This window comes from Onychomys torridus, chromosome 14 (assembly GCF_903995425.1).
Source record: "Onychomys torridus chromosome 14, mOncTor1.1, whole genome shotgun sequence".
Taxonomy (NCBI): domain Eukaryota; kingdom Metazoa; phylum Chordata; class Mammalia; order Rodentia; family Cricetidae; genus Onychomys; species Onychomys torridus.
Genome location: NC_050456.1, coordinates 31,934,790 through 31,942,766, shown reverse-complemented (window position 1 = coordinate 31,942,766; position 7,977 = coordinate 31,934,790). Strand labels below are relative to the sequence as shown.

The following is a 7,977-nucleotide window of genomic DNA, read 5'->3' as shown; positions in this document are numbered from 1 at the left end:
GAGCACTGGGTGTAGAATATGACACATCCATAGACAGAGAGCACCTTTGCATAGTCAGTTTTCTCCTTTCACCTTTTCATGGGTCCCAAGTGTTCAAATCAGGTTGTTTAACATTTGCAGCAACTGCTTTACCCCATTGAGCCATAACACTGGCCTAAGTTATAATTCTATGAGGTATGCTAGAAATGACTTTGGTCATTGCAATCTTCGTGTAACATAGTATGGATATCCCAGGTCCAAAAACAAGAGTCATCTCAAGTATCCTCTTTGGCTTCTAAATATGAAAGTTAATATCTAGTAATAGAGTATTTTGGGTGTCAGAGAGCAGCACTAGAGAGAATATATCCTTTCATTATTATTCATAGTGATTTTAATATGTCATGATAAACTGATTATAACACTTGACTTATAGAGTTCTATAGTGCTATTTTTCAATCTTTATGTATACATTACTTAACGGTAAACATCAAAAAAGCACCCCTACACTACCTATGGTTGCTTTGAATAAAATACCAAAACAAATAAATAAATAAAATCGGGAGATTTGCTTCCAATCCTGATTTTAGAAGTGATATTACACTGTTTAAACTCATATTCCAATTGTAAGTTTCAGGCAAACAAAATAAATTAAAATAATTGTGAGGTGTGTGCATGTGTGTGTGTGTGTGTGTGTGTGTATGTCTAAAGTTTATTTGTTGTTAGTGTATTTGTGTGGAGGCAAGAGGTGACAGATATTTGTAAAATAAATCTCCTGTAGCATGAATCTTAAGAGGTCTTATTAATAAAAACAAACCCAGAGCCAGGTATTGGGGTGAATGCTGAAAGATCAGAAAAACAGAACCAGCCACAGCTAACTTCACCTCAACAATTCCTCAGCTGATCTCCTTACCTCAAACTGGAAGTCTCTGTGTCCTCATCTGAATTGAATGGATCTCAAAAGCCTAAAAGCTTAACCAGGTTCTAATTTCTGTTCCTCATGCCTTATATACCTTTCTGCTTCCTGCCATCACTTCCTGGGATTAAAGGCATGTGTCACCATGTCTGGATGTTTCCAATGTGGCTTTGAACTCAGAGATCCAGATGGATCTCTGCCTTCCGAATGCTAGGATTAAAGGTGTGTATGCCACCATTTTCTGGTCTCTATGTTTATCGATGGCTGTTGTGCTCTCTAACCCCAGATGAGTTTATTAAGGTGCACAATATATTGGGTGACATGATATCACCACAATCTCCATTTTAAAAGATATTCCAAATCCAAAATTGAATGTTAAGTGTTCAGGTTATTTTTGCCCTTACATTGTCTGTTTTTATTTTCTTCCTTTAGTCTGATGGCAAATCATCTACCTTCATGATAGATGATGGCACTTCACATATTTCAGTATCTATATTAGTGTGGAGTTTCTAGATTAGCTGAGTTAGTATCAGATAAACAATATTCTAAAGTAAGGAATATTAACTTAGAAAAGACTATAATTGGCTAATGACAAAATGTCTCACAAAGAGCTGTAGAATCTCAAAGATATATGACAGATCATCAGAACTTCAAAAGATAAGAATTAAGAGTGGATAGGAAATCAAAAGAATTAATGGGCTAAAATATCGGTGAACAACTTCTGAGATTGACAAATATTTGTGGCTTTGAGAAATAACTTGACTTCAGTTACTGGCTAGCATTCCCAGGTTTTGCCTTCTGGATTCTGGACCACTGTGATGAGCCTTTGCTATTACAGAGTGGCCTTCACCCTTTGCTGAGCCCCATCAGAGAATTCAGTCATGAAAGTGTCTGTCTGAAGCATGGCCCCTTTCAAGGCTTGCTGCACATGAGTCCCTGCTGGCCAACTAAGGCTTTCTCAATTTTCCTTAGTTCTGGGGCCTCCCATTCCATTGTGTCAGTATTTCACAAGCATCACCCTAGCAGGCATCACATTGCTAACTTGGTCTTCACATGCATTTCCTAGAAGGGTGAATGTGAAAATATTTCTGACAAATACAGAATGAGAATTCAATCCACCACATCATACCACTGTATATAGTGTATTAGAAGGATGTTCTGGGTGCACAGTCCTTGGTTGTGAAGAAACATCTTCTCTAAAAAGGAAGAAAGACAGAAAGCTGGGCTTTCAACACCAGTTTAAATCTGAGAACTAAAAAGTACTTGAAAATTTTAGAATTTAATACAGTGTAACTATTAAACATTTCAGTTATGTTAATGGAAATCTCCTCTCACTTCACCCTAACCATAAAGAAGAGTAATTCTAGAAAATAAAATGATTTGTAACACATTGCTAAGGCAAGTGGTGTTCTAAGCCTAAGTGAAAGACAGCTGGGCAGGACTGCCAAAAGGTAGTCAGCAAGTACCATGACTACTAAAATATAATTCAATGCTCATTTACTTGTCTGTATTAGCCACATCCCAAATGCTCAGCAGCTTTGATGTTTGTGGCATTCGACAGAAGACAAACAAAATATCTGCATATTAGGACAGGTATATTCTTCACTACTAATATGAAAACAGAGTTTTCTAACTCACTGCCATACAAATCAAGACAAAAGAAATAGAATATTGAGTAGATTTGGGACTTAAATAATATGTGTCACTGGAATTCAGTTTTTTTAAAGCTTTGTTATTGGTTAAATTGGTAAAAATTTAAAGTTAGCTGTTCATGGTGGAATGTAGTTAGAGTTTTCCTGCCTGGCCCACAGTCAGGACAAATCTCTCTCACCCACCAAGCCCATAGATGCTCAGAACCAACCACGTAAGCACACAGAGACTTACATTTTTTTAGAAACTGTATGGCCATGGCAGGCTTCTTGTTATCTACTTCTATCTTAAATTAACCCATTTCTATTAATCTATACTTTGCCACACGGCTCGTGGCTCACCATTACCTTACATCTTCCTTGTCCTTGGTGGCGGCTGGCAGAATCTCCACCCCAGCCTTTCACCTCCCAGAATTCTCTTCTCTCTTGTCTCGACTATACTTCCTGCCTGGCCACTGGCAAAAATCTGATAGAAAATTAAAAATAGACAAGTCAGTAATTATTGTTTTGAATTTTGACATTTCTCTCTCAGAAATAGATAGAACAGATGGAAAGCAAATTCATAATAGTGTAGAAATTTTGATCAAAACTATTAAGCAAAATTAATGTATTTTACATTTATATACATTTTATCTAATTCTAATGGGTATAGACCCTTTTCAGAAATTAGTATTTATCAAAATGGATTTATTTCAGTTGATTAATTGAAAAACTCTCATTAAATTAAAACCATACAATTATAAAAGTGATACCTTTTGCTACGTTTTTTAATTTTAAGTATATAGATGCCTGACTACATGGATGTTTGTGCACCATATGTGTTCCACATGCCTTCTTCCAAATTGGAAACATTCTTATACTAGAAAAATATTATTCTCAATTTGATATTTTCATGAACTGTAAACAGAGGGTTTCTTTTTGGTCAAACATGGTAGCACAGCTGCTTTTAAATTAATCACTCAGAGGCTTATGTTAATTATAAAGCTTGGTTGGTAGCTTAGGCTTATTACTAACTAGCTCTGACATTTAAAATAACCCATAATTCTTATCTGTATTTAGGCATATGGCTTGGTACGTTTTCTTGTTTGACATTCTCATCTTGCTTTCTCTGGGTCTAGCTGGTGACTCCTGATCCCACACTTCCTCTTTCCAGAATTCTCCTAGTCTGTTTTTTGAGCTCAATCTCTTTCTGCCCAGTTATCAGCCCTGTGGTGATATTGTGTTCCCCAAAATATTGTGCACCCTAATAAACTTACCTGTGGTCAGAGAAAAGAACAGTCCCTAGATAGACATAGGGGCCAGAAAATGGTGGCACACACACACCTTTAATCCTAGCACTCCAGAGGCAGAGATCTGCCTGGATCTCTGTGAGTTCCAGGCTACACTGGAAACAGCCAGGCATGGTGACACATGCCTTTAATCCCAGGAATTGATAGCAGGAAGCAGAAAGGTATTTAAGGTGTGAGGACCAGGAACTAGAGCAGGTTAAGCTTTTGGCTTTTAGCAGCAGTTCAGCTGAGATCCATTTGGATGAGAACTCAGAGGCTTCCAGTCTGAGGAAACAGTATCAGCTGAGGAATTGGTGAGGTGAGGAAGCTGTGGCTTGTTCTGATTCTCTGATCTTCCAGCATTCACCACAATACCTGGCTTCAGGTTTGATTTTATTAATAAGACCTGTTAAGACTCGTGCTACAAAGCCAACCAGCTTTTTATTAACAAATGAAAAAATACATATTCATAGTATAAAAAAGAATTGTTCCACAGCAACACACACACACACACACACACACACACACACACACACACACACACACAATAAATAAATAAATAAATAAATAAATAAATAAATAAATAAATATCAGACAACTAAATTTTAACAAATATCACAAAACCAAAATGCTGTTACAGTAGCTGTGGTCAGTGATCTGATAACTCACAATAAGAGAGTTATTATTACTTACTATTTTGAAGAATAGAATCTACTTGGCATCAGGTGCAGACCTAACAGTACAGGCCCATCCCACAAGAAGCAATAAAGTATTTAGCTCCTATAGAACTCCTCAAATGACACTTAATATTAGTTATGTCCCTCTGTATTCTCTCCCTGGTCCCCCTCTTTCCTTCATCTTCCCACTTGATTCCCCCCATTCCAGCCACTCATCAACCCATAACTGTCCATTCCATTTACTTCTCCTAATGACATCTGTTTGTTTCCTTAGTACCTTACTCTATCCGTCAACTCTGATTCTACCATGTGTGGATTGGTTATCATTAGCTTGATAGCTAATATCCCAATACAAGCAAGTGTATATTTCTTTTCCTGCATTAGAGATATTTCACTTGGGTTGATTTATTTATTTACCTATTAATTTAAGTATTTCATTTCTTTTTGTAATAGCTGTGTAATACTTCATTATATAAATGTACAATTTCTTTACCTTATTTTTTTGGTTGAGGGACATCTAGGTTGCTTCCAATTTCTCGCTGTTATGAATAGAGTCACAATGAACATAACTGAGCAAGTGTCTCTGTCATAGGATGGAATGTTCTTTGGTATATGCCCAAGAGTGGTATAGTTGGGTCTTGAGGTATATTGATCTCCATTATCCTGAGGAACTGCCATTTTCGTAGTGGCTGTGTAGTGGATAGCCATCCCAGCATTGGCCTGGAAGTTCCAACCTCCATTGAGGCTTCAGTAATGATCACGCCCACAAGGCGGGGCAGAGGAGGGAGCTGAAGACCGAGGAGCAGGAGGAGGTGGCTCGCTTGGTTCCAGGACTCGGGACGCAGGAAGAGACCGAGCAGAGTTCTCCAGAGAACACCACCGGACTGCCCTATACCTTTGCCAGACCCTGCAACCTACCCCTTCATTTGTAAGTTACCCCACAAAATAAACCTCCCTTTTAACTACGTGGAGTGGCCTTAGTAATTTCACCAATATCGGCTGTACGAGTTTATGCTCTTTCCAGCAATGGAAGTGTGTTCCCCTTACAGAACATCCACACCAGCATGAGTTGTCACAGGTGTTTTTGATCTTAGACATTCTGTTGGGTATAAGATAAAATCTCAAATTATATTGATTTGCCTTTCCTTGATGGTGAAGGATGTAGCCATTTATTTGTTTCTCAGCCATTTGAGATTCCTCTGTTGAGAATTCTCTGTTTAGGTTTGTACCCTATTCTTTAATTAGATTTAATTTGGTATTGTTTGTTTTTTGTGTTCTATGTTTTGTTTTTCTGCAACACTTTTAGTTTTCCTTACACAGTGACTTGTTGCTAAGGCCTAACGTTCTCAGTGAACAAAAGAAAAGCAAAATTTGTCATTTCTTAAAGAATTGAGTGCAAAAGACCTTACAAAAATTAAAAAGATGAATACATTTACAGATGTCAATGCAAACATTCTCAAATGAAGGCAAGTAACAACCCACAGCAGTCAGGAGAGAAAACACCAGAAGAGAAGCTAGGTCCTTAGGCTCTGAATTTCTCATTCTGTTAAACTGGCAAGATGAAAGTGGTAACTGATTCAGGAATCCTTGCCAGCCTCAAGAAATCCTGCATGTCAGCTCTCGGTTAATACCCTGTAGTTATCACTGTGTGCTGCTCACATAGATCACCAGGCTGGGAATTTCTCCCTCACAGTGTACTCTCCCCAGCCTCCAAGTGACATGAGTGAGAACTAAATGAAGATATGCACAGGGTATTAAGCACATACCAAGGGAACAGTTAGCTTGAATACAAGGTCAAAAATCACTTGCAAGTCCTATGATCCAGTGATGATATTGGATATAAGTTTCACGGACAAATTTCTTTTAAAGTTTTTATTTTTCCAGTTTCATGAGGCTAGCATGAAATGTGTACATTAGCTAGGACAAATTGATACTTCAGAATCAGCTCATGCAGTGGATGCCTGCCACCTGCTCAGTCCATCTAGAAGCATTTGTGGTGGACAATGGAGAGGCTGGAATCATCAGACTCCTCTTTGCTGATTTGCATCTGCTGGAAGGTGGACAGTGAGACCAGGATCAAGGTGTCAATCCATACTGAGTACTTGTGTTCAGGGGGAGCAATGGTTTTAATCATCATTGTGCTGGGAGCTGGGGCTGTGGTGTCCTTCTGTATCCTGTTACCAATGCCGGGATACAGGGTGGTACTGACAGAGAGCACTATATTGGCATATAGCTCTTTGCAGATGTCCACACTGCACTTTATGATGGAGTTGAAGGTGTTTTCATGAATTACACAGGACTCCATGCCCAAGAAGAAGAGCTGGAAGAGTGCTTCTGGACACTGGAGTCACTAATTGCCAATGGATATTCCCTGCTCATCAGGTAGTTCAAGAGGATGAGGATGGAATAGTAGCAATTTCTTGCTCAAAATCCATGGCAACATAGCACACCTTGTCTTTAATGTCACACACTATTTCTTTCTCAGCAGTGGTAATGAAGCTGTGGTCCCTACGAATGTGTATCTTCATGAGGTAGTGAGTCAGGTCCCAGCCAATCAAATCCAGATGCAAGATGGTGTGAGAAAGGCCATAGCCCTTGTAGATGGGCACTGTATGTTTGAACCCATCACTAGAGTCCATGAAAATGCCAGTAGTGCACCCAGATGCATATAGAGACAGCACCACCTGAATGACCATGTGCATGGCTGAAGTATTAAAGGTTTCAAACATTATTTGTCATCTTCTCTCTCATAGCTTCAAGGTTCAGGGGGAACCTCAGTCAAAGCACCAGGTGCTCCTCAGGGACCACCTGAGGAGCAAAAGCTACACAGAGAAACCCTGACTTGAAAAACGAACAAATAAATAAATAAATAAATAAATAAATAAATAAATAAATGGAATGAATGAATGAATGAATGAATGAAAAACCCAAGGAGGCTGGATGATAATTCAACAGAGTGCTTACTGCTCAGTTCCCTGCACCTCTGTGACAGCTAATAACTGTCTGTAGCTCCAGGTTCAGAAGTTCTTTGTCTTTGCAAACTCCTGTATATGTTCAGTGGATATAAACTCATGCCAGGATACACATACACAAACACACAGAGAGAATACATAAATACTATTTGGAAAGACAAACTAATTCTGAAGCAACAAGAGACTTTCTACTTGGAACAGGTTCTATGTGATCAAGCAGATCACAACCAGACAAAGATGCCCTGAACTCTCAACTTTGAGACCTTACTTTTTTCCTATAAAGGTTAATTCTGCACATACTCTGAAAACAGCTCAGGTTTCCAGGCTTCTGTTCTTTTTGGATTTGTCACCCTAAGAGTAACGTTTCATTCCTTCTCTGTCATTGTTTGCCTTTCCAATTGTGTTTTGTGGTCCAATCTAGTCTTTTGGAATGCCTTAATAGCAGGATTTCTCCTTAAGTGTAGTAAGAACAATGTTTGAATGCCAGTTCACTGGGAGTTCAACATGAAGTTATAGGAC

At 38.6% G+C, this 7,977-nt stretch overlaps 1 pseudogene; it reads right to left on the bottom strand.

The window, feature by feature from the left end:
* Positions 1-6,467: 6,467 nt before the first annotated feature.
* On the bottom strand, positions 6,468-7,294 carry LOC118595791 (annotated as a pseudogene).
* Between the last annotated feature and the right edge of the window lie 683 nt (positions 7,295-7,977).